Here is a 27,904-nt window from a genome sequence, read left to right as displayed (position 1 = left end):
CATTCCAGGATGTCTGGCTCTAGGTGAGTGATCACGCCATCGTGATTATCTGGATTGTGAAGCTCTTTTTTGTACAGTTCTTCTGTGTCTTCTTGCCACCTCTTCTTAATATCTTCTCCTTCTGTTAGGTCCTTACCATTTCTGTCCTTTATCGAGCCCAGCTTTGCATGAAATGTTCCCTTGGTATCTCGAATTTTCTTGAGGAGATCTCTAGTCTTTCCCATTCTGTTGTTTTCCTCTATTTCTTTGCACTGATTGCTGAGAAAGGCTTTCTTATCTCTCCTTGCTATTCTTTGAAACTCTGCATCAAATGGGAATATCTTTCCTTTCCTCCTTTGCTTTTCTCTTCTCTTCTTTTTCACAGCTATTTGTAAGGCCTCCTCAGACAGCCATTTTGTGTTTTTGCATTTCTTTTCCACGGGGATTGTCTTGATCCCTGTCTCGTGTACAATGTCACGAACCTCCGTCCATAGTTCATCAGGCACTCTATCAAATCTAGTCCCTTAAAGCTATTTCTCACTTCCACTGTATAATCATAAGGGATTTGATTTAGGTGGTATATTTACATATATAGGACCTATATACATATAAAATAAGATTTTCCTTTTAAAAATCCCTTTCTTTATTTCAATTATTGAAACTCCTCCATAGAGTCTTTATTTTCCCATTATAAACACCAAAAATAGCAGCCAAGTTTAAACACTGCATACAATTATTTTCCTTTAAACTCCTGACCTGATGAAAGAAGTAAGGTCTCTTTCCAACAAGACAGTTTACTTTGTTGTCATTCTTAGATGCGAGAACCTTGATAACAGGCATAAGAGTAGGCTTCATTTCATTGGTCTCTTTCCATGGTCACAAGGCCAGAAAGCATGCCTCAAGTTAAAAAGAATTGAGAGTGTTATAAAACATATTTCTGCCTTTTTTCCCCTTTGGATTGAAAACAAAGAGGATTGTCTCTCTTGGTAGCTCTCAAAGTTACTCACAAAAAGATACAAGAAAGCTCATAAAATCCTTGCTATCTAAAATGACATTCTTAGGTATGGGATTTAAAGTGACACTGTAGAAAAAGTTAAGATTAAATAGCATAAAACTTCCAAACTTCATGGAAATCTTCTTTCTTGTAAAGGTAAGAGAATAAAATAAGTCTTCAAGGATTTTAAGCATACTCCAAAGCAGACTGTAGGAGCTGTAGCTACCTCTCCTGCACACTGCTGGCTTCCAAAATAAACTTGCTTACTAGACAATAACAGATTCAACAGACTTTATCACTTAACTGAACAGAATGTGTTTGGTTTTATTTCACCAAAAGGCAAACTGACCTTTGCACATGTATGCAAGTTGCAAGGGTATAGTTCATGGGAAGTCATTGATATTTTCAGGAGATACAGGCTCCTTAAATAACAATTTAATATTAAAAGAAAAACCATTTTTGCTACATTGTGTGCTTTACTGATTTCATAGTCATTTCTGTCTCTGGGGAATTCATGTCTTTATGCTTCAATACAGTAAAAAAAGAACACTAAATTACGACTGTTAAAATTAGAAAAGCAGGAAATAGAGTCAAGTCTTCTAAATTAGAACGACTTTCTTAGTGGTCATACTAGTATATGTCAAAAGGTAGAGGGGACATAATACAGAGACATGAGTATGATAAAATGAATTTTAAAATATCTAGAAATAAAGGAGAATAAAATATCAATATCTTCACATGAGTCAGTGATTCAAAATGTAATGCATTAACACTGAATTTTCTCATCTCATAAACATGTTATAGATTAAAAGTTTTAATGCTACAATCATTAATCCTAGTCCTACTTTTTGACTGTAAATCACATAATATTTCTCCAATAATTTATTCTGTCTTTCTTTCTCAGATGTCTTATTCTTCTTTCTTATTTTATGGTTATATATCCTTCAAAATTCAGTCAGTTCTTAACCTTGCCTCAGGTCTGCCTCTGGCTAAAATTAGCTCAGTCATGTATCACCTCAGATCAGGTAAAGGAAGCCTGGGTAAGTAAGGTTTACCTATAGTTCTGAGCAGAAGGAAAACTTCGTTTGGACAAAATAGCATAAAGCAGTCATGTTTATCAAATAACATAATTTAACTTCAAAATAGTTTTCAGTTTTAGTATATTTCTAAATTCTGAAATTATAATTTGCTTCGTTTTAAAATTGTTAGTGTTCACACATCATGACCAAGTGAGCTCTATCCCAGGGATGCAAGGATTCTTCAATATTCGCAAATCAATCAATGTGATACACCACATAAAAAATTGAAAGATAAAAACAATATGATTGTCTCAATAGATGCAGAGAAAGCCTTTGACAAAATTCAACATCCATTTATGATAAAAACCCTCCAGAAAGCAGACATAGAAGGAATATACCTCAACATAATAAAAGCCATATATTATAAACCCATAGCAAATATTATCCTCAGTGGTGAAAAACTGAAAGCATTTCCCCTAAAGTCAGGAACAAGACAAGGATGCTCACTCTCACCACTACTATTCAACATAGTTTTGGAAGTTTTGGCCACAGCAATCAGAGCAGAAAAAGAAATAAAAGGAATCCAGATTGGAAGAGAAGAAGTAAAACTCTCACTGTTTGTAGATGACATGATCCTCTACATAGAAAACCCTAAAGACTCCACCAGAAAATTACTAGAGCTAATCAATGAATATAATAAAGTTTCAGGATATAAAATTAACATACAGAAATCCCTTGCATTTCTATACACTAACAATGAGAAAACAGAGATAGAAATTAAGGAAAAAATTCCATTCACCATTGCAATGAAAAGAATAAAACATTTAGGAATAAATCTACCTAAAGAAACAAAAGACCTATATATATAGAAAACTATAAAACACTGATGAAAGAAATCAAAGAGGACACAAATAGATGGAGAAATATACCATGTTCATGGATCGGAAGAATCAACATGAAAATGTGTATAGTACCCAAACCAATCTATAGGTTCAATTAAATCCTTATCTAGCTACCAACAGTATTGTTCAGAGAACTAGAACAAATAATTTCACAATTTGTGTGGAAATACAAAAAACCTCAAATAGCCAAAGCAATCTTGAGAAAGAAGAATGGAACTGGAGGAATCAACCTGTTGACTTCAGCCTATACTAAAAGCCACAGTCATCAAGACAGTATGGCACTGGTACAAAGACAGAAATACAGATCAATGGAACAAAATAGAAAGCCCAGAGATAAATCCACGCACCTATGGACACCTTATCTTTGACAAAGGAGGCAAGAATATACAATGGAGAAAAGACAATCTCTTTAACAAGTGGTGCTGGGAAAACTGGTCAACCACTTGTAAAAAAATGAAACTAGAACACTTTCTAATACCATACACAAAAATAAACTCAAAATGGATTAAAGATCTAAACGTAAGACCAGAAACTATAAAACTCCTAGAAGAAAATATAGGAAAAACACTCTCTGATGTAAATCATAGCAGGATCTTCTATGACCCACCTCCCAGGGTAATGGAAATAAAAGCAAAAATAAACAAATGGGACCTAATTAAACTTAAAAGTTATGAAGGAAAACTGTAAGTAAGGTGAAAAGACACCCTTCAGAATGGGAGAAAATAATAGCAAATAAACCAACGGACAAACAATCAATCTCAAAAACATACAAGCAACTCTTACAGTTCAGTTCCAGAAAAATAAGTGACACAATCAAAAAATGGGCCAAAGAACTAAACAGACATTTCTCCAAAGAAGAAATACAGATGGCTAACAAACACATGAAAAGACGCTCAACATCACTCATTATCAGGGAAATGCAAGTCAAAACCACAGTGAGGTACCTTGTCATGCCAGTCAAAATGGCTGCTATCAAAAAGTCTTTCAAACAATAAATGCTGGAGAGAGTGCAGATAAAAAGGAATCCTCTTACACTTTTGGTGGGAATGCAAACTAGTATAGCCACTATGGAGAACAGTGTGGAGATTCCTAAAAAAACTGGAATAGAACTGCCATACAACACAGCAATCCCGCTGTTGGGCATACACACTGAGGAAATCAGAATTGAAAGCGACACCTGTACCCCAATGTTCATTGCAGCACTGTTTACAATAGCCAGGACATGGAAGCAACCTAGATGTCCATCAGCAGACGAATGGCTAAGAAAGCTGTGGTACATATACACAATAGAATATTACTCAGTTCTTAAAAAGAATGCATTTGAATCAGTTCTAATGAGATGGATGAAACTGCAGCCTATTATACAGAAAGAAGTATGTCAGAAAGAAAAACACCAATACAGTATATTAACGCATATATATGGAATTTAGAAAGATGGTAACGATGACCCTATATGCGAGACAGCAAAAGAATACAGATGTAAAGAACAGACTTTTGGACTCTGTGGGAGAAGGTGAGGGTGGGAGGATTTGAGAGAATATCACTGAAACATGTACATTATCATACGTGAAATAGATTGCCAGTACAGTTTCGATGCGTGAGACAGGGTGTCAGGGCTGGTTCACTGGGATGATCCTGAGGGATAGGATGAGGAGGGAGGTGAGAGGGAGGCTCAGGATGGGGAACACGTGTATACCCATGGCTGATTCATGTGAATGTATGGCAAAAACCGCCACAATATTGTAAAGTAATTAGCCTCCAATTAAAATAAATAAATAAACAAAATAAAATATATAAAAAAATAAAATTGTTAGTGTTCAAAGCATTAAAAAGTGGTGTAAGAAAAAGATTTTAAAACTTGTCTCCTAAAGTGCCTCTTACCAACTTTCACAGTTTGTCTAGGACTGGAGGAAACCACAATCACAGAAAAGTAACCAATCTGATCGCATGGACCACAGCCTTGTCTAACTCAATGGAACTATGAGCCATGAAGTGTAGGGCCACCCAAGACAGACGGGTCATGGTAGAGAGTTCTGACAAAAAGTGGTCCACTGGAAAAGGGAATGACAAACCACTTCAGTATTCTTGCCTTGAGAACCCCATGAACATCATGAAAAGGCAAAAATATAGGACACTGAAAGATGAACTCCCAGGTTGGTAGGTGCCCAATATGTTACTGGAGATCAATGGACAACTAACACCAGAAATAATGAAGAGATGGAGCCAAAGCAAAAACAACACCCAGTTGTGGATGTGACTATGGATAGAAGTAAAGTCCAATGCTGTAAAGAGCAATATTGCACAGGAACCTGAAATGTTAGGTCCGTGAATCAAGGCAAATTGGAAGTGGTCAAACAGGAGATGGCAAGAGTGAACGTCAACATTTTAAAAATCAGCAAACTAAAATGGACTAGACTGGGTGAATTTTAACTTATGACCATTATATCTTCTCCTGTGGGCAAGAATCCCTTAGACAAAATGGAGTAGCCATCATAGTCAACAAGAGAGTCCGAAATGCAGTACTTAGATGAAATCTCAAAAATGACAGAATGTTCTCTGTTCGTTTCCAAAGCAAACCATTCAATATCACAGCAATCCAAGCCAATGCCCTGATCAATAATGCTGAAGAAGCTGAAGTTGAACAGTTATATGAAGACCTACATGACCTCCTAAACTAACACCCAAAAAAGATGTCCTTTTCATTACTGGGGACTGGTTGCAAAAGAAGGAAGTCAAGAAATACCCAAAGTAACAGGCAAATTTAACTTTGAAGTACAGAATGAAGCATGGCAAAGGCTAATAGAGTGTTGCTGAGAGAACGCACTGGTCATAGCAAACACCGTCTTAAAACAACAGAAGACTGTACACATGGACATCACCAGATGGTCAGTATTGAAATAGGATTGATTATATTCTTTGCAGCCAAAGATGGAGAAACTCTACACAGTCAGCAAAAACAAGACCAGGAGCTGACTGTGGCTCAGATCATGAACTCCTTATTGCCAAATTCAGACTTTAATTGAAGAATGTAGGGAAAACCACTAGACCATTCAGATATGACCTAAATCAAATCCCTTAGGACTATAAAATGGAAGTGAGAAATAGATTCAAGGGGTTAAATCTGATAGACAGAGTGCCTGAAGAACTATAGACAGAGGTTCGTGACATTGTACAGGAGGCAGTGATCAAGAGCATCGCCAAGAAAAAGAAATGCAAAAAGGCAAAACTGATGTCTGAGGAGGGCTTACAAACAGCTATGAAAAGAAGAGAGGCAACAGGCAAAGGAGAAAAGGGAAGATATAACCATTTGAAGACAGAATTCCAAAGAATAGCAAGGAGAGATAAGAAAGCCTTCCTCGGTGATCAGTGCAAAGAAATAGAGGAAAAGAATAAAATGGGAAAGATTAGAGATCTCTTCAAGAAAATTAAATATACCAAGGGAACTTTACAAACAGAAATGGGCACAATAAGAGACAGAAAACGTATAGACCTAACAGAAGCAGAAGATATTAAGAAGAGGTGGCAAGAATACACAGAAGAACTACACAGAAAAGATATTCATAACCCAGATAACTGCGATGGTGTGATCAATCACCTAGAGCCAGACATCCTGGAATATGAAGTCAAGTGGGCCTGAGGAAGCATCACTATGAACAAAGCTAGTTGAAGTGATGAAATTCCGGTTGAGCTATTTCAAATCCACAAAGATGATGCCGTGAAAGTGCTGCACTCAATATACCATATAATTTGGAAAACTCAGCAGTGGTCACAGGACTGGAAAAGGTCAGTTTTCATTCCAATCACAAAGAAAGACAATGCTAAAGAATGCTCAAACTATCACACAATTGCACTCATCTCACACGCTAGCAAAGTAATGCTCAAAATTCTCCAAGCCAGGCTTCAGCAGTACGTAAACCATGAACTTTCAGATGTTCAAGCTGGATTTACAAAAGGCAGAGAAACCAGAGATCAAATTGCCAACATCCTCTGGATCATCAAAAAAGCAAGAGAGTTCCAGAAAAACATCTATTTCTGCTTTATGGACTATGCGAAAGCCTTTGACTGTGCGGATTCAGCAAGCTGTGGAGAATTCTTCAAGAGATGGGAGTACCACATCACCTGAGAAATCTGTATGCAAGCCAAGAAGCAACAGTTAGAACTGGACATCGAACAACAGACTGGTTCCAAATCAGGAAAGGAGCATGTCAAGGCTGTATATTGTCACCCTGCTTATTTAACTTATATACAGAGTACATCATGCAAAATGCCAGGCTGGAAGAAGCACAAGATTGCCTGGAGAAATATCAATAACCTCAGATACGCAGATGACACCTCCCTTATGGCAGGAAGCAAAGAGGAACTAAACAGCTTCTTGTTGAAAGTGAAAGAGAAGAGTGAAAAGGTTGGCTTGAAACTCAACATTCAGAAAACTAAGATCATGGCATCCAGTCCCATCACTTCATGGCAAATAGATGGGGAAACAATGGTATCAGTGACAGACTTTATTTTGAGGGGCTCCAAAATCACTGCAGATGGTGACTGAAGCCATGAAATTAAAAGACGCTTGTTCCTTGGAAGAAAAGCTATGACCAACCTAGACAGCATTTTAAAAAGCAGAGACATTACTTTACCAACAAAGATCTGTCTAGCCAAAGCTATGGTTTTTCCAGTAGTCATGTATGGATGTGAGAGTTGGACTATAAAGAAAGTTAAGTGCTGAAGAATTGATGCTTTTGAACTGTGGTATTGGAGAAGACTCTGCTGCTGCTGCTGCTAAGTCGCTTTAGCTGTGTCCGACTCTGTGCGATCCCATAGACGGCAGCCCACCAGCTTCCTCTGTCCCTGGGATTCTCCAGACAAGAATACTGGAGTGGTTTGCCATTTCCTTCTCCAAAGCATGCATGCATGCTAAGTCGCTTCAGTCGTGTCCCACTCCATGCGACCCTGTGGACAGCAGCCCACCAGGCTCCTCTGTCCACGGGATTCGCTAGGCAAGAATACTGCACTGAGTTGCCATTTCCTTCTCCAGGAGAAGACTCTAGAGAGTCCCTTAGACAGCAAGGAGATCCAACCAGTCCATCCTAAAGGAAATCAGTCCTGAATATTCATTGGAAGGACTGATACTGAAGCTGAAACTCCAATAATTTGGCCACCTGATGCGAAGAACTGACTCATTGAAAAGATCTGAATGCTGTGAGAGATTGAAGGTGGGAGGAGAAGGGTTCGACAGAGGATGATACGGTTGGATGGCATCACCAACTCAATGGACATGAATTTGGGTAATCTCCAGGAGTTAGTGATGGATAGGAAGGTCTGGTATGCTGCAGTCCATGCAGTCACAAAGTTAAACATGACTGAGTGACTGAACTGAACTGGAGGATTTTTCAGTAGTGACTTTCAGTACTGAACTCCAAAAATTTCCAGGCAAAGTGTGTGTGTGTGTGTGTGTGTGTTGTGTGTGTGTGAGTGTGTGTGTGTATTTGTGCTTGTATTTTCATTGTGGGAATCTTGCTGGGGTATAATGGGTGAGTTTGGAAGTAGCATAAGGAAAATAAGATATGTTTTAAAAGTGAAAAATATTTAAAACCCAAAGTTAGCTTTCAAAATCATGCAACCTTGCATTCTCTACTATATTTGTGATCATTTTAATACAAAATCATGCGATGAAAATTATCCCATTCCATTTCCAGAATTCAGGTAAAAGGGGTACCACATGTATTATTTGGCTTCAAACATCCTCTTGTCATACTGCAACATACCTTGGCAGATTTAGAGAATTGCCATATATATCTATTAAAATATAGACTTCTGAAGTTGATGAATTGTTGAAGTTGATGACATTCAAGATCATTAAAAAAATCAAAATGGAGTAACAATGGTCCAAAATGAAGCCAGGAAACCAGCGTGGATATGGTTTCAGACATGTTCCTGAATCAGTGAGAACTTGAATTTTCTCTGAACCATATCAAACTCAAATGCACCACCAGCCATTTTCAAAACAATATCTCCTAGTACCTGTTGCAGCATCCCTGTAGTTCCAAAGTCTCCGTCACCCCATTGCAACTGCAATCGTTCCAAACCCCAAACCAATTCCTGCTTAACAAACACCTTTACTTCTTGCCATCTCCAATCCTAATTCTTAACAAGCAATTTATGTAATCTTGCCATATTTTTGTTTTGCCTTTATAAAGCTCCCCATTTCTAGTTTGTGCTGTGCTTGGGCGCTCATTTGTAACTGACTCTTTGCCACCCTATGGATTGCAGTCAGCCAGGCTCCTCTGTCCATGGGGACTCTCCAACCAAGAATACTGGAGTGAGTTGATATGATCCTCCAGGGGATCTTCCCAATGCAGGGATCGAACCCACATCTCTTATTGTGTTGAATGCTTTTTCATATATTCCATTTATCAATTATCTTTTGTGAAGTGTTCAAGTCTCTTGCACATTTCTTTACTAGGTTGTCTGTGAATTTTCCCTTATAGTTTGTAAGAGTTCTTTAATGAACTTTTTGTTATTTATACATATATGTTTCCAATATCATCTCCTATACCACAGCATTTGACAAAAAGAAATCTGAATAAATTAACTTTGCCAATCATTTCCTTATGTCACCTGTTGAAGAAATAACCTTATCCTGAAGACATGACCATATTCTCCAATACTATGTTATAGAAGTGATTTAAGTCTCCAGTCTACCTGAAACTGATTTTTGCATATAAAATTATGTAGCATTTTTAAAATATAAAATTTTAAAATATAAAATTTATCATTTTCAACAGATCATTTATCGAAAGACTGCCCTTCCCCCTCTTAATAAAGAGGTGGTCATGTATGAATGTGAGAGCTGGAATATAAAGAAAGCTGAGCGCCAAAGAATTGATGCTTTTGAACTGTGGTGTTGGAGAAGACTCTTGAGAGTCCCTTGGACTGCAAGGAGATCCAACCTGTCCATCCTAAAGGAGATCTGTCCTGGGTGTTCATTGGAAGGACTGATGTTGAAGCTGAAACTCCAGTACTTGGCCACCTTATGCAAAGAGCTGACTCATTTGAAAAGACCCTTATGCTGGGAAAGATTGAGGGCAGGAGAAGAAGGGGACGACAGAGGATGAGATGGTTGGATGGCATCACCGACTCAATGGACATGGGTTTGGGTAGACTGTTGGTGATGGACAGGGAGGCCTGGCGTGCTGCTGTTCATGGGTTCGCAAAGAGTCAGACACAATTGAGTGACCGGACTGAACTGAACTGAAAATTTATAGGTCAACATCTAAAATCAGTATTGCCTTGTGTTCCTCTATTTGTCTAATCTGGAACCAGTGCCACACTGTCTGTATAACTACTTTTAAAACAACTCTTGAAATCTGCTTCAGCAAGTTCTACCAGCTGATTATTTTCCCATAAGAATGGTTTGCTTATTTTTTGAATTTTTGTATTAGCTTGAGTAATTCTACAGGCATGTATATACACACACAAAACAATTAGCACTGCTTTGAAACTATAGATCAAGCTTGTAATAATTGACTTCATTATAGGATTGATGTCTCAAATCTATAAATATAGTATATATCTCCATTTGGTTAGGCTTTTATTTCATTATTCTCTGTAATGTTACAGAAGCATAATAAAATAATTAATTGTTCCATATAAAGACCTTGAATATCTTTGCCTGGGATAATTTAAAGGTATGTTGTATTTTACGTTGCTAGGTGACATATTTGCATTTTATTTTCTGTTTACTGCTGCTTATAGAATATACTAGCTGATTTTTATACATTGACTTAGTATCCAGCAGTCTTATAAAACTATTATTAATTCTAATAATATATCCATATATTCTTCTGGGTATTTTCTATACATCCAATCATATTATTTATGCATTCTCAGAATGTTTACCTTGCTAATATTAAAACTTTAATCACATTGATATACCCTGATTACTGATATATTTGGGTTTATATCTACTGTATTATAATTTTCTTTCAATTTGTCCTATCTTTTATTTGTTTCTCTTACTTTCCTTCCTTGTATTCCAGGATGCTTTCTGTTTTCTATTAAAGAAATCTTTGCCTAACTTATTATAAATATTTATCTGTGTTTTCTACTAGAAGTTTATATTAACTTTCACCTTTAAGATTCATTTTGAGTTACTATATATTCTTGAGTAAGTCTTAATTTATATCTTTCCTGAAATTCATGTTTATCATGGGATTTCAAATTTATTACCATAAAGTTACTCATAATATTTTCTTATCATTTCAAAGTTTGAAGAGATGATAGTGATGTCCCATCTTTCTTTCCTGATATTAGTTGTTTGTGTCTTCTCTCTCTATCCTGTTAATCAACTTAGCTAGAGACCTATGAATTATATTAATTTTTTAAAGAACCAGATTTAGTTTCATTGATTTTCTTCTATTGTTTTCTTTTTCTATTTCATTGATTTCTGCTTTTTTGCTATTACTTACTTTCATCTGTTCATTTTGGGTTTCACTTGCTATTTTGTTCCCAGTTTCTTAAGGTATTAATAGAAGATTAAATCACTGATTTGAGATTGTTCTTTCTGTTAGTGGCATTTAAAAGCATTAACTTCATCATCAAAAATATCTACAAACAATAAATGCTGGAGAGGGTGTAGAGAAAAGGAAGCCCTCCTACACGATTGGTAAAAATGTTAATTGGTGTAGCCGCTAAGGAGAACAGTATAGAGGTTCCTTAAAAATTGAGCTATGATATGATCCACCAATTCCATTCCTGGGCTATCAGATGTTTTCTCTGATATCCAGAGAAAATCATTAATTTGAAAAGATTTATGCATCTCAATGTTCATTGCAGCACTATTTACATTTGTCAGGGCATAGAAGCAATCTAAATGTCCACTGACAGAAGAATGGATAAGGAAGATGTGGTACATATATATAATGAAATATTACTCAGCCATTAAAGAGAATGAAATAACATTTGAAGCAACATGGATGGACACAGAGATTGCCATATTGGGTGAAATAAATCAGAAAAACACAAATATTGCATAATATGAAAATGGTGCAAACGAACTTATTTACAAATAAGAGTCGCAGATATAGAAAACAGACGTATGGTTACCGGGCAAGGGGCAGGGATAAATTGCAAGATTGAAATTGACATACACACTTTAAACATAAAATAAATAAACAGTAAGAACCGACTGTATAGCACAGTAAACTCTACTCAATATGCTGTAATGACGCATATAGCAAAAGAACCTTAGAAAGAGTGGATATATGTGTAACTGATTCATTTCATTGTATAGCCAAAACTAACACAGCATCATAAATAAGCTATACTCCAATAAAAATAATTTAAAAAATAAAAGTATTAACTTCTCTCAAAGCACTGTTCTATCTCTTTCCCACTAACACAGTATTCTAATTTATACTTTCTACTTCTGATGTTTCTCAATGTAAATTATGAATTCTTTGTTGACTCTGTAATTAACGTACATATTTAGCGTCAAAATATTTGACATTTTTCTTGTTATCTTATTACTGTTTCTATTTGTGTGGTAAGTAAATTTTTCTGTATAATTTCAAACTTTAGAAAAGTCTTATGTTTCATGTTTGTATCCTGGGTAACAGAATGTGCACTTAGAGAAGATGTGTATTCTCTTGTTGTATAGCACATTTTTGAAATATAAATATCAATTAAATCACTGGAGTTGATAGTACTGTTGAGATCTTAGTTTTTTCTGATTTTTTGACTAGATCTTTCAGTTGCTGAGAGAGGAATCATGATTGTGGAACTGTTTCTTTCTCCTGTTAATTCTCTCAAAACTTGCTCCATGTTATTTTGAAGCCTTGTCATTGAATAGTACACATTTATTATTATTATATCATCATTGTATTGAGCTTTTGTCATTACAAGCTGTTTCTCCTATGCCCACTAATAAATTACAGCCTTTTTTTTCTGGTATTAGTATGGTGTCTCCAGCCTTCACAAGATTACTGCTTGCACAATAAATTTTTCTTGTTCCTTTATTTTCATCTTGTTTTTATATTCAAAATGTGTTTCTTGGATAAAAAATGCAGTTACATCTTATTTTTGCTTTTTTTTTTTTCCATTTGGATAGTCTCTGTCTTTCAACTGGAGTGTTTAGCTCATTAAAATTTTAATATAATAGAGGTACACCATTTTTCTTTTTATTTTCTACTTATCTCAACTTTTTTTCCATTCTGTTTCTACTTTACTAACTTTTAACAAGATTACTGAAACATTTTCAGAATTCTCTTTAATTTTTAATTTCCTGCAGCTTTTTTTTTTTGCTTATTCTTCTGTGCATTATTTTCATAGTGTTTATTCTTATAAATTTATATTCTTATAAATATTATATATAGAAGACTATATACATATATACATATGTATATAATCTTTAACATAGCTTAATTACTACATGTAAAATTGTAAAATATAAAAATATTTAAACTTATATATCTCTATCTATTCCCTCATTTGTTATAGCTCTTATGTAATACAATTATATGTAACAAATTCCATAAAGCACTGTTACACTTTTATTTTAACAACTTATAAGTTTTCTAACAAAGTTAGGATTAAAAAGGAAAAAACGCCATTCATTTATCATTTCTTCATTCCCTCTAAAGAGATAAGTTTTCACGTATTATCATTTCCTTTCACCTTGAGATGACTTCCTATCACAATTCTTATAAGTATCCTGGTGACAAAATTTTACTGTATTTTCTCTGAAAAAATTCAATTTATTTTCAATCTTGAAATAAAATTAGTCAGATATAGAATTCTAACTGAACAGATTTTTTAAAGTCAATACTATAAAGATATTTTCTATTCTTAATTTTTTGTGGGTGGGTAGGTGGGTATTGTAGTTAGCTACAATTCTAATCATTCTTCCCCTGCACAGAATATATGGTTGTTTTTTTTTTTCCTGCTGCTTCCAAGATTTGCTTTTTATCTTTGGCTTTTTAAAGTTTTACCATGATATATATATCTTAGCATGGGATTTTTTAATGGTTCATTCTGCTTCATGTTTAGAACCTCATGTCTACAAATATCTAACTTTTAACAAAATGGAAGATTTCAACCATTATATTTTAAATATGTTTTCCTGTCCCAGTCTCCCTTTTCTCTCTAGTATTTGGATTACATATTCATTTAATCATTTGGTATCAGCTAACAGGTTCTTGACGCCCTGTTCATTTCCTCAATATAAGTTTCTGATGAAAAGTCACCTGACAGTATTATGGAGTTTCCTTATATGTGCTTATTTGTTTTTCTCTTGCTGCCTTAAAATTTTCTTTAACTATCAGTATTTCAATTTTTATATGTCTTGTTTGGGATCTCTGTGCTTCCTGAACCTTAGTATTTGTTTTCTTTCCCAGGTTAAGGAAGTTTTCAGCCATTATTTCTTCAAATAAGTTTTCTTCCCCTTTCTATCTCTTGCCTCCTTCTGGGACACACGTACTTCAAATGTTAGTATGCTTGATATTGTCCCAGTGGTGCCTTAAATATTCTTATTTTTCTTTTTTCTTGCTGTTCTGATTGAATGATTTCCACTATTCTGTCTTTCAGATGGCTGATCTGTTCTTCTGTATCATCTGATCTGTTGATTCCTTCTAGTGCATTTTTCATTGTCTCACATGATATTTTTCAGCTCTGATTGGTCCATTCTTACATGTTTTAACTCTTTGTTGACGTTCTAATTGTTTTTCTCTATTCTTCTCCTGAGTTTGGAGTATTATTATAACTATTATTTTGAACTCTTTATCAGATAAATTACTTATTTCCATTTCATTAGGGTTTTTTAACCCAGAGTTTTACTTTTTCTTTTGTTTGTATACATTCCTCTGTCTCCTCATTTGGTTTGTAAGTTTGTGTTTGTTTCTATTAATTAGATAAAATAACTACTTCTACCTAGTCTGATAGTGAAGGCATGACTTTGTTTAGAAATGTCTCCTGTGTAGTCTGCATGTACCAAGCAGCTTTGGCTGGCCAAGGGGGAGTTGGAGTGGGTACAGTACAGGCTAGGGGCATGGGGCATGTTACACCAGGGCCACCCTAGGGGGATAGCTGTGGCTGCTGTGGACCAGGGAACTGGGTTGCATGATGACAGCCTTGCCAGGCCAAGTAGAGGGCCTGGACCATGTTCCCACTCTTGGTATCAAGATAGAGAAGGAGCATACACACACAAAAATGGCACTCTTCAGCACCTTTAACCTCAGAGAGAGAGTGCTATTAATAGCAGTTCCTTGTCCATTTGGCAAATGCTCTAGGGTTAGTAAATAGATTTCTTTCACATATAGTCTAGGTGCCCTTTAAACCATTGTTTGTTTGCTGTACCCTGAGGTAGGAAAATCTGCAAAGGTGGAAGCCTCTGTGATATGCCTCTCTAATGCACATTACCATGTTGGGTGTAGGGGGTGTGGTGAGTTCAGGGTTTTCCTATGCCATTATCTTGAACCTTTGTCTTTCTAGTGAATATTTTTTATGTATCATGCTGAATTTTCTTAAAAGCATAGTACTTAGCATGTTGTGACATCATGAATGAAGCACAGATGTTGGCAGAGAAACTGGGAAAGTCAGTGTTGCCATAGGAATGTTGACTCAGCCACACAGCAGGCAAAGTGCTGTATATTAAAATGTATATTTTTTAAAAAAGTGAACCCAGTGTTTAACTTCCTTTTAGAGCTTAGCAAACTGTGGCTTTCACAGAATTTTTTTAATGTCTTCAACCAAAACGAATAAAACAGAAAAATTTCATCAAACTAGGAATAGAAGGAAACTTCCTCAACCAGATAAATGTCATCTATGGAAAGCCTACAGCTAACATATTTGATTATGAATAACTGCACTAATTCTCCTAAAATTGGGATCATGACAAGGATGCTTGCTCTCACCACTTCTGTTCAACATTGCAATGGTGGTTTCAGCCAAGGAAATTCTGCAAGAAAAATAAATAAAAGGCAGGTTGCAAAAGTAGAAGTAAAATGATCTCTATTTCCAAATCAATAACCTTGTAGGTAGAAAATCCTAAGGAATACATATATACACACACAATTAGAATTAATAATGAGATTGGCAAAATTGAAGAATACAGAATGAATACATAAATTTCAATTATATTTTTATATTCTACCAAGGAATGCTCTGAAAATAAAGTTGAACAATTTCATTTACAATATCATCAAAGAAATTCTTAAAAATAAATTTTACAAAAGAAGTACAAAATTATACTGCTGTGCTTAGTTACTCATTTGTCTCTGATTCTGTGACCACATGGACTGTAGCCCACCAGGCTCACAGGGCAAGAATACTGGAGTGGGTTGCTATGTCCTCCTCCAGGGGATCTTCCCAACCCAGGGATTGAACTGAGGTTTCCTGCATTGCTGGTGGATTCTTTACCATCTGAGCCACCAGGGAAGCAGAAAGCAATTAAAGAGAACCAAAATCAATGAAAACACATCTGATGTTCATGAGTAGCAATACTTAATATTGTTCAGATGGCACTTCTTTTCAAATTGATCCATAGATTCAATAAAATTGTTATAAAATACCAGCTAATATTTTGCAGATTGACCAGCCAATGTTAAAATTCATATAAAAATTCAAGGGATCCTAAATACCTAAAACAATCTTAAAGAACAATAAATTTGGAGGTCACACTTCATGATCTCAAAACTTTGTAACAAAGCTACAGTAATCAACACTGTATGGTACTGGCATAAAGATAGGTATATTGACAAATGAAGTAGAATTAATATTCTAGAAATCACCCCTAAATTTATATTCAGTCGATTTTCAACAAGAGTGCTAAGCCATCCAATGTAGAAAGAACAATCTTTTCAACAAATGGTGCTAAGACAAATGAATATCCACATGCAAAAGAATGAAGCTGATCTGACCTCAGATTAAACATAAACGTTAAATTAAAATAGATTCAATATCTAAATGTAAGAGCTAAAAATATATAATTCTTAGAAGATATTGGATTAAATTTTCTTGACCTTGGACTAGGAAATAGTTTCTTAGGACACAAAAATCACAAGTGGCAAAAAGAAAATTATATAAGTTGGACATTACCAAAATTGAAATTTTGTGGTCCAAAAGATCCCATCAATAAAATAGAAAAAAAATAGAAAGAAAGAAGTCAGATTGAGAAAGACAAATACTGAATGATATCACTTGCATGTGCAATCTAGTGAATATAACAAAAAAGAAACAGACAGAGATATAAAGAACATATTAGAGGTTACTAGTAGTGGGGGAGGCAATATTGATGTGGAGGAGTGGGAAATACAAACTATTGGGTATAGAATAGGCTACAAGGATATATTGTACAACACAGGGAATATATTAATAGCCAATTTTTTTAATAATGGTAAATGGAGTGCAAACTTTAAAAATTGCATAAATTAAATAAAATAAAAAGACAACCCACAAAATGGGTGAAGATATTTACAAATCATGTCTGATAAGAGACATATTTAGAATATATTTTAAAAAATGCCTAAAGCTCAATAGTTAAAAAAATAGATAACGCAATTTTAAAATATACAGAAGATTTAGACATTTCTTAAAAGAGGATATATAAATGGCTACTAAGAATATGGAAATATGCAGAATACTATTAGTCATTAGGAAAATGTAAAAAAAAACACCACAATAAGATACTCTTTTACTCTCTTTGGGATATCTAACTCCATAAAGATGAATGATAACAAGTTTTGACAAGAATAAGGAGAAATTGGAACCCTTGTACATTGATGATGGGAATGCAAAATGTTACAACAGTTATGGAATGCAGTTTGGAGTTTTCCATAAAGCTTTAAAAGTTAAATATGAAGTTACTATACCACTTAGTATTTCCGCTCTTACATATGCACTCAAAACTAAAAGTAATGTATATCTCCTTTATAATTGTGATAGAGAATACTGGCTGTTTACCAGACTTATTTCCTTTTACTTTTGGACAAAGAACAAAATTGTCATTATTTGTGACCATACAAATGAGTTCTGACCAGTTATGGAAAGGAAAGGATTGACATGCTCATTTTCTCAGTCTGGCCCAGAGAAACCTCTCATAGGAAATCCTCCATATTTTTCTGATTCATCAGCTTAACAGACAAGCAAGAGGAAAGATGGCATAGATACAAGGAAAAAGATTGGCTCAGTGAAAACAGTTACTAGAAGAGAGCTTCTCATACAATCGTCATTAACTACTTTGGTATTTAATAAAGAAACAAAATGCTATTCTTTTCTTCCTCTAAGATGTTGGGGTATACTTATTACTCCAGAGAGACTTTTCTTTAATTACAAAACTATTCTTGCTAAATAAATTTCCAAAAATTGGCAACCCAATCATGAAAAAATCAATATAATCAGAAGACTCTCATGGGGGCAATTATTTTGCTTCAGGTAACACAGTTTGTATTTCATAAAGAATGAAACTGACTTTCTGGATAGTCATAAAAGTAGCACCAAATATTCACTACATGGACATAAACAAATAGTTAAACAGTTAGATGTGAAGTTTATAGTTTAAAGTTCTTGGGGGAAAAAACTTTCAAATATAATTTCTTACTTGCAATATTTGGTAATAATATGAATTTTTCTATCATCTTAATTTCCTGAATAGGCGAGATTATAAAACTCTAATGTGAAAATACTTGAAGCCAGTTTTACAATTTGTTTCTTCCTAAATTATTTGTTCCCTCAAAATTTAAAGATTTTATATTTAGCTCTATTATGTTCAAGCTGTAAAAGGCAAAGATAAGTTGCCATAATAAGAGCACATGAACACACACACACACACACACACACACAGAGACTTCTTTCATACCAATTTTCAAAATTACCTTTTAATATTTTAATTACCTAAAATTACTTTAAAATTATTCCTCAAAAATAAAATGCCTTATTATAATAGAAAATCATTTTAAATTTGAGAAGGATAATTTTACTCAGAGATTTCTACAGTGTATATTTGGTTTATTTGAATACTAAACTGTTAATGCAAATTATACACCATATATTATAAAAATTAAGGTCCTTTTTCCTAATACTACTCAGATATATTGGATAACTATCATGAAGGTATGAAGTAACAGTTTACAGTCCCAAGTATTAAGGATAGATAAGGAAACTTGAAATGGCCATTTTAATGCAGTTTTATTGATATTAAAAAATAGCTGCATGTTAAGGAGTAAGTATTGTCTCAAAGTGACCTATCATCTTATTTGACTGTTTTACAATTTTCTGACAATCTTCCCAAATATCACATTTTAGTTAAATTTCTTTTGATTTCCAGTTAAGTCTGGGATGCTTTAGATGGCCCCTGAGGTATCTCAAAGAGAAATATTTAGCTAAGATTAATTGTTTTAAATTAAATGTAATTATTTGTAATTCTGGTTTTTGTAACCAAGTTTTGTTATCCGATTACACTATAATCAGAAGTTCAACCATGACATTTAAGCCTTTTGTCATTTATAGACAGTTATTGTTGAACTCTGATGCTGTTACAAAGTGCTGCATCAAAAAGATTCATCGGAAGGCTATAGAAGCAATTACAACAGTTCCACATCAAGATGATGGCTATGTGAGGATTCTAGCCCATACCAACTTAAAACAAGGCACTGTCCAGCCCCTAAGGCCCCTAAATCAGGCATCCCGAGATTTTTACTCCCTGACAGGCATGGTCAATGTCTGTCAGCTTTGAAGCGATTATGGAAGATGGGCTGTTGTCTCTCTGCCTCCCAAAAGAATATGGGAATAAAATCCCTGAAGGAGGAATAAAACAGGAGGGAAGAGGGCAGTGCACAACCTCTAAAAGAATGACACAGCCCTTGAAGATATGACATAAACTGATTGGAACCAACAAGGTTCAAGATGGCGGAAGATTCAACTTTCAGTAGACTGTGAGCCTCATTATATGTGCATTGTAATACACTAACAAGCTAAATGACACCACCACAGATGCCATGACACTTCAGAAGCTAACCATAAAAGGAGAAAAAGTGGGTGGTGGCCCAATTTCTAGAAATCCCCACCACTTCCTCCAAATAGTTGTAATAATCCTCACACTCAGCCTATGAAGTTACCCAGCCATAAAAACTAATCATATTTCTCAACTTCTGAGATGGCCCAAATTCTGTCTGTGGAGTGTGTTTTTTCCTTGGCTACTCTCACTTTCCAAGATGACACTGTGCCTTGGAGGTGCTCTCACCTTTTGAGATGGACCTTATTCTGCCTATGTAATGTTACATAACCACTGGCCACACTGAGCTTCCCATAGTCTTCTGTGCATACTATCAAGGGAAAAGTAATGAAGAAGGCAACTCTGTCCTTCCCAACTGTGCCAATCACAAATATATGTGATTGAAGCACAAGAACCTGCTTCTTGGCCCCACTGGCAGTGGATATGGCTTATTTCATGTTACACCTATATGTCTTAATACAAGGGGAAGATGTATTCACAATATGGGAAATGTTGAAGGCAGCAATGTTCTAGCTGAACAACTACTGCTGTGGAAATGTTAGAAACTTCTAGCATAACTATCTGCACTCAAAAACAAAGAGCAATAACCAGGAGAGAACTCTGGCACTTGGGGTTCCTGAAATTACTTGGGATGGAGAAGAAACTGTATTTTAAAAAGTCAGTTTTCCTACAATCATGAAGTGACAAAGAACTTTTCATATTTGGGGGCCAAAAACATACCCACAAACAGGTGAACACAGACACTTGAATCACAATAAAAGTTACAGTAAATGTTCAGAAATTGATTCTTAATATGTTTATAGTTTATATTTTAAACTTAGAGTTTTACTAACTGAATTCCTATAACCTAGCTGCTACCAAGACTGATTTTCTAGTACACTTTGTTTTTGTTGTTTAGTCACTGTGTCTGACTCTTTGTGATCTTATGGACTATAGCCCACCACGCTCCTCTGTCCATGGGATTCTCCAGGCAAGAATACTGGAGTGGGTTGCCATTTCCTTCTGCAGGGGATCTTTGTGACCCATGAGTCAAACCTGAGTGGCCTGCACTGGCAGGCAGATTCTTTACCACTGAGCCATCAGGGCAGCCCTATCTGACTGTTACCGAAATGCAAGTCTGTGTACCCAAAGTACTGTGAGGCCAAGCACTACCAAAACATCAGAGTTTGGAGCAGAGAAAGGTTAACTGCAGAGTTCTGCAAGGAGATGGGTGGCTCATGCTATAAAAACCCCAAACTCCCTGATAGCTTTCACCAAAACCCTTGTCTAGGAAAGGTAGGGGAGGGATAGGGTTAGGTGTTGCAAACTCCGTGGTGTCAGATCCTTTGTTCCTGAGGTCAGATCATGGTCAGGTAATGATATTCTACTACACACAGGGGGCAACATTTTAGACTCTATCTTAGGGGACTATCCTCTTCAAGTTAATACTGGAAAATATATACTGTGCCTGTCTATTTTTCTTAAAAATGGCTGTAAAACGTTGCCTGGTGTGGCATAAAGGCTGGTGGTAGGGGGTTCTAAACTACTCTGGAATTTGGGGTTGGAAAACTAAGGCTTCTAAGCAAGTAACATAACTTAGTCTTCCTCATTAATCATAAATTATTACCATGATTGCCTTTATGTCACATACTATTAAACAATCCCACCAGGTGTAACAGTCCTCAATTTGTTTTCTGGTTAATCATTTAATCCTCATTTAATACAATGTTTGTTATGCTGGCATGAAAAAATGGAAAGTAAAATTATTACTACCTCTTTCTTCAATATAGATTTAGCTTCATCCGGGTAATTGCATTGTCACTGTTAGTATTTTTGCCAATGCAAAGCTAGGTATACTCAACTCACATTTGCCCTTATATGGGTACTCTACATTCAGCTTAATCTGGAATGAATTATAACCATTTAGCCAGCCCTTATTATTTCTAGGGATGTAGAGTTTACTTCCTTATTTATCCCTACTCTATTATACCTGTATAATATCAACCTCTGGAAAATCAGGCCAGGAGTTAACTTGAAGTTATTAGGCACTGTAATAAAACTTAAGCATAGACAAGAGAAGACCTCAAGTTCAAATGATTAGGTAAATCCAAAAGTTATGCCAACACATTTACAGTCTAAAATGCCAAAAGGAAATTAATGTAGTCACCAAATCTGAGAAAAGAGAATCCAAGATTCACATTCAGTACAGAAACTGCAATCAGTGAGATAAAAGGTTGCGATAAAAGGGTGTAGACTGGAGGTCATTAAACAAAAAGCTAGGGCCTCCAAAAAGAAATGCAAAAAAGCAAAATGGCTGTCTGAGGAGGCCTTACAAATAGCTGGGAAAAGAAGAGAAGCAAAAAAGAAAGGAGAAAAGGAAAGATATATCCATTTGAATGCAGAGTTCCAAAGAATAGCAAGGAGAGATAAGAAAGCCTTCCTCAGTGATCAGTGCAAAGAAATAGAGGAAAACAATAGAATGGGAAAGACTAGAGATCTCTTCAAGAAAATTAGAGATACCAAGGGAATATTTCATGCAAAGATGGGCTCAATAAAAGACAGAAATGGTATGGACCTAACAGAAGCAGAAGATATTAAGAAGAGGTGGCAAGAATACACAGAAGAACTGTACAAAACAGATCTTCACTACCCAGACAATCACAATGGTGTGCTCTCTCACCTAGAGCCAGATATCCTGGAATGTGAAGTCAAGCGGGCCTTAGGAAACATCACTACGAACAAAGCTAGTGGAGGTGATGGAATTCCAGTTGAACTATTTCAAATCCTGAAAGATGATGCTGTGAAAGTGCTGCACTCAATATGTCAGCAAATTTGGAAAACAACAGTGGCCACAGGACTGAAAAAGGTCAGTTTTCATTCCAATCCCAAAGAAAGGCAATGCCAAAGAATGCTCATACTACCACACAATTGCACTCATCTCACACACTAGTAAAGTAATGCTCAAAATTCTCCAAGCCAGGCTTCAGCAATATGTGAATTGTGAACTTTCAGATATTCAAGCTGGTTTTAGAAAAGGCAGAGGAACCAGAGATCAAATTGCCAACATCTGTTGGATCATCGAAAAAGCAAGAGAGTTCCAGAAAAACATCTGCTGCTGCTGCTGCTAAGTCGCTTCAGTTGTGTCCGACTCTGTGCGACCCCTTAGACAGCAGCCCACCAGGCTCCCGTGTCCCTGGGATTCTCCAGGCAAGAACACTGGAGTGGGTTGCCATTTCCTTCTCCAATTCATGAAAGTGAAAAGTGAAAGTGAAGTTGCTCAGTCGTGTCCGACTCTTCACAACCCCGTGGACTGCAGCCTACTAGGCTCCTCCATCTATGGGATATTCCAGACAAGAGTACTGGAGTGAGTTGCCATTGCCTTCTCCATTAGGTATCTACTTACCTATATTTCTTTGAAAAATGCCTACCAATTTTCTTTTTGAAATGGAGACGATGCTTAAGATAGGAATATTTGAGTCTCATTCCCTTTAATATCTGCTAAGGAAAATTTTATCTTTAATTGACTATGACCAACACTTCCCCTGTATGTCACACACATACACACTCAAGTTTTATCAGGCAGAGTGGCCTGAAAGAAGGGACCACTAGAAATTGATTTGGATTTGGGAAAATGCACTAGAAAGAGCTGCGACTGATTGAAAGATGGAAAGACAAGTATGGGGAAAGAAAGGGGAAGAGAGAAACAGCTAATGCTGGGTGGGCCGAGGTCAGAGAGAGATTTTGCTGGAGTGGATTAGAAACTGACTCACCTAGAGGGAGAGGAACAAGTAGATTTTAAAAAGTTTTTCTATAAATGCAAATAAAATGTGAAGATACTTTTCTTATTGTTATGAATTGCCTCTTCAAAGTGATTTCCTTAAGACAATAGGCTACTGATGTGTATCAGTCAGTTCAGTTCAGTCACTTAGTCGTGTCCAACTCTTTGCGACCCCATGAACCACAGCACGCCAGGCCTCCTTGTCCATCACCAACTCCCGGAGTCCACTCAAACCCATGTCCATTGAGTCGATGGTGCCATCCAACCATCTCATCCTCTGTTGTCCCTTTCTCCTCCTGCCCTCAATCTTTCCCAGCATCAGGATCTTTTCCAGTGAGTCGGCTCTTTGCTTCAGGTGGCCAAAGTATTGGAGTTTCAGCTTCAACATCAGTCCTTGTGTATAGAGATAAATAATAAGGAAGATAACTAAAAAAGAAAAAAAAAATGTGACTATTGCATTTTAAGAAAATTACAGAATATATTTCAATGTTTTGCATTCTCTATTCTTTTTTCCCCATCAAAGTGAATAACCAAGAATTGATGTTTTGTACCTGTCCTATGCTACTACAGGAGAAGGCAATGGCACCCCACTCCAGTACTCTTGCCTGGAAAATCTCATGGACGGAGGAGCCTGGTAGGCTATAGTCCATGGGATCGCTAAGAGTCAGACACGACTGAGCGACTTTACTTTAACTTTTCCCTTTCATGCACTGGAGAAGGAAATGGCAACCCACTCCACTATTCTTGCCTGGAGAATCCTAGGGACGGCGGAGCCTGGTGGACTGCCGTCTATGGGGTCGCACAGAGTCAGACACGACTGAATGCTACTACACTTTTACAAAGGAAATGCTTCTAAGTGATTAGACAAAATAAGCATTTGCACACTCTGTAATACATTTTAATAAGGAGATGTCAATTTAACTAGAAAAGCATGAAAACTCTTATTTTCCTTTTCAATTCATTTTGCTTTTAATGTTTCCATGAAAAAGAATTTTAAATGGGGAAGTTTAAAAGTATTTAAGATATTTGAAGGTTCTCAGTTTAAAATACACATACATTTTTTTTCTAAGTAACTAAATTATTGTTTTACAGAGTCAGTGAAGGGGCTAAAATAATGATCCTGTTGACTTCACATAATTAAAAATAACTATATTTTAAACCCTGGGGTATACTTAGTTTAAGTCCAAGTATCACCTAAAAATCTTATCCCCAGCTGTTGTTATTTTATGGATTTTGGCTTTGTTTATTCCTACAAAATATTTACTATGTTGATAATGAGAAGAGAAGGGGACATAGCAAAAGCAAATGAATGACATAGTTCACACTTCTTTTAAAAATCTAAAGACTGAGGTATTGCCAACATTAGATGTCACCAAATGCCATCACTCAGGAGTACTTAAATCTGCACTTGAATGTGACATTAGCTCTCCTCTATGGTTTAAATTCCCTAGGATGATTATAGGAAGAGGGAGCTTCTCAGCAAACTAGATTGCTGTTTTCATCCAGTCATGTCATAATAATCCATTATAATGAATTCACAGTAAAGCTTCATAAGAAACACATTGCAGCTGCCTTTTCAACCTCAAAAGCTCCACTTTTAAAAATTCTACCTCATTAGAGATGACAGAATTATGCCTTTATCAAGCATCACAAATTGTATGATTTGGGTCAATAAAATAACAACCAGTTTCTTGCCAAATAATTCTACTCTTAAGGTTTTAACTAAAACATGAAACATGAAAACATACTTTCAAAGGGGATAAAGACCCCATCTGTGATTCTGATTCATTTAGTGTTAACTCATCTAAACATCTACTTATGAGACACATTTTTTGTTCATGAAATGTTCTGCTGTTTATTTCTAACAATCATGACTATGTACTTTTGCTTATATAAAGTTAATTTTAATTCCATACTGAGAGCTACAGGAGATATTTGAAGTTATCTTTAGTGCTTAAAAATGTCCTAAGTTTGATAGTTGATAGTTGAATCAATATTGCAAAAGAATTTGTTAACTCTGAAGCTTTAGAAACATTGTTACGATGTTATAGAAGTTATTATTATTATTGCCTAAAGAGTATATAGATTATTAAACAGAATCAATGAAGGCAAAAATGAGTTCCTAATCTTGAATCAGTGATCCTCTATTACCAGTATCTTCTTTTAAAGAATTCAAAAATAGCTTTTGTCATTGGATATACTGTGTCATCCCTGGAGGGGGAAATGGCAACCCACTCCAGTATTCTTGCCTGGAGAATCCCGTGGACAGAGGAACCTGGCAGGTTAAAGTCCACAGAGTCCAAAGAGTTGGACATGACTGAGCACACACACACATACACACATACTGTGTCATGTAATTCACAAATGTGACAATATTGTTTAGTCATGTACTTTCCCAATAAATTACTGCATGGTTAAAAGAAAAAAAGAAAAAGAAAAACTGGGTAGTTATACACCAAAATGTTAATAGAAATTGTTTCTAGATTAATTGTCTTTGCTTTCTCTATTCTTTCTTGGTTGTTTCTAAACTGAAGACAGTAATACAAATTTTAAATAGCCTAAGAGAAACTAATGATTTTGATACATACTTTAGAAAACAGGAAACAGATAAATCATATTAAATCTCCTCAGGTTTTTCAGTGGCTCATGAGATTTTTAACAGCCTGGTAAATGAAGAGATGTAAAATGCTTCAAATTTGTTCAAAAATTACAAAGTAAAAAACTGGACAATTAATTGATCAAAAAAATGACTCACAATGTAAGGAATATGGTATATTTATAGGCACTTGGTACTTGTTTGGTTTTTATGCCATTCAGCTTTCCAATGTTTTAACTCTTACCTCTATGTCTTTGGCACACAGAATTCAGAATTGTGCCAGCAAACATTTCAAGATTTACTATCTTTGCATGTTGCTGTATTATTTTCAAGCAACTATAAAACAACAGAAAAGAATGTGTTGTGCTAGTGATAAAAGGTATGTCTCTTAAACTTAATATAATTGGAATAAAGATTGTAATCATCAGATATGCCAAATGTGAAAAGCATTACGTGTGAAAAAACTTCAGACAGTCATAAGACTTAAGCTTGTCAAATGTGGATTTAAATGTGATTTAAAAGAACAAAATGAAAGTATAGGTATGAAAGCCTGGATATAGCATCAAAGATCCTAAGAGGTGAGGTATAATTAAGGAAATTATAGTATTTTTAGTTATCTCAGTCAAGAGTCTTCTTTGTATAACACATAAATATATTTTCTGACTTATATTCAAATTTCTCTTACACTTGCAAATAGGCTTATGGAAATTCTGCTGTATTATATGAACATTAAGTTATTCCACCATTGTCTTGTAAGTTAGATATTATCATCTTAATTTCACACATGAAGAAACTGAAGAGACTTGCTCAAGATATATAGAAATAGAATGAAGAATAAAATCCTTGTTTTTCTTATTCCATCAAGTAGGCTGTTTCTATTGACATTACAACATTCTTTCTTCTAAACAAACAAAAGTGTTTTTCAATATCCAAATTTCAAGATTCTGGCCAATTTCAAGAAGAATTCATAAAATTAGGAGTGAACACTGAATATGAAATTGAAAGGAATCTTGGAAATTAACTATCCATATATCTCTTTTTGTGACTAAAGAATTAAAAGATCAAAAGATACCATGGATAAGGAAACACCTTATGACTATCAACCTGGTCCCTCATCAGCAAGTGCTTGGGGTTGTTTGTGGGGGTGGGGGGAGGTTCACTAGCATGAAGGTGTAATTAGGATGAGATGTACTTGCAAGTCTTCATTTCCTTCTCTTTCTTCGATCCTGTGTCCATGAATCTAGCATCTGTTGCCAATTAGGCTCATCAGCACTCCTCCATAAGGTCCCTGCTGACCTGCTTACTCTTGTTAGTGGATCAGCAGGGGTGTATGGCTGCTTGGCATCTTAACCTTCACCCTGCCAGGGTCCATGCGGAATCTATTCATCCCACTGCAATAATCTGTGAGACTGTGTACATATGCACTTTAAGGTTCTGATGCCATGGTAACCAGTGGGTGACAAAGTCATTAAGAACACTTATTAGCAGTTGGAACTTCTGCACATTTTCATGGATGCCGGCTGAGAGATGCAAACATTGTTTTCCAAACACTACCTACAGCTATTAGGAGTCATCAGGGTATAGCATGTTAGATGAAGATGGAAAAGAACTTTCCATTAGCAGTCTTATAAATTTTTGAGTATTAACACTTTGTATGT

General features: G+C 35.6%; 1 long non-coding RNA gene across 8 annotated transcripts in view; it reads right to left on the bottom strand.

The window, feature by feature from the left end:
- Positions 1 to 27,674, bottom strand: part of LOC145526705 (uncharacterized) — a 146,776-nt gene extending 119,102 nt beyond the window's left edge. The window contains exons 1-3 of one of the 8 annotated variants that reach the window (XR_014069111.1): positions 27,439 to 27,606; positions 26,239 to 26,313; positions 19,049 to 24,076 (exon numbers count right to left, since the gene is read on the bottom strand). This is a non-coding gene — a long non-coding RNA (uncharacterized LOC145526705). Of the gene's footprint in view, positions 1 to 15,796; positions 15,841 to 19,048; positions 24,077 to 26,238; positions 26,314 to 27,438 lie in introns of those variants that run through there. The other 7 variants (XR_014069109.1, XR_014069118.1, XR_014069108.1 and 4 more) reach the window with 7 other exon arrangements.
- Between the last annotated feature and the right edge of the window lie 230 nt (positions 27,675 to 27,904).

The sequence above is a fragment of the Giraffa tippelskirchi genome, chromosome 2 (assembly GCF_054371585.1).
Source record: "Giraffa tippelskirchi isolate mGirTip1 chromosome 2, T2T-mGirTip1v1.2.pri, whole genome shotgun sequence".
Taxonomy (NCBI): Eukaryota; Metazoa; Chordata; class Mammalia; order Artiodactyla; family Giraffidae; genus Giraffa; species Giraffa tippelskirchi.
Note: the sequence above shows the minus strand (reverse complement) of the source record. Positions and strands in the feature narration are given on the sequence as shown.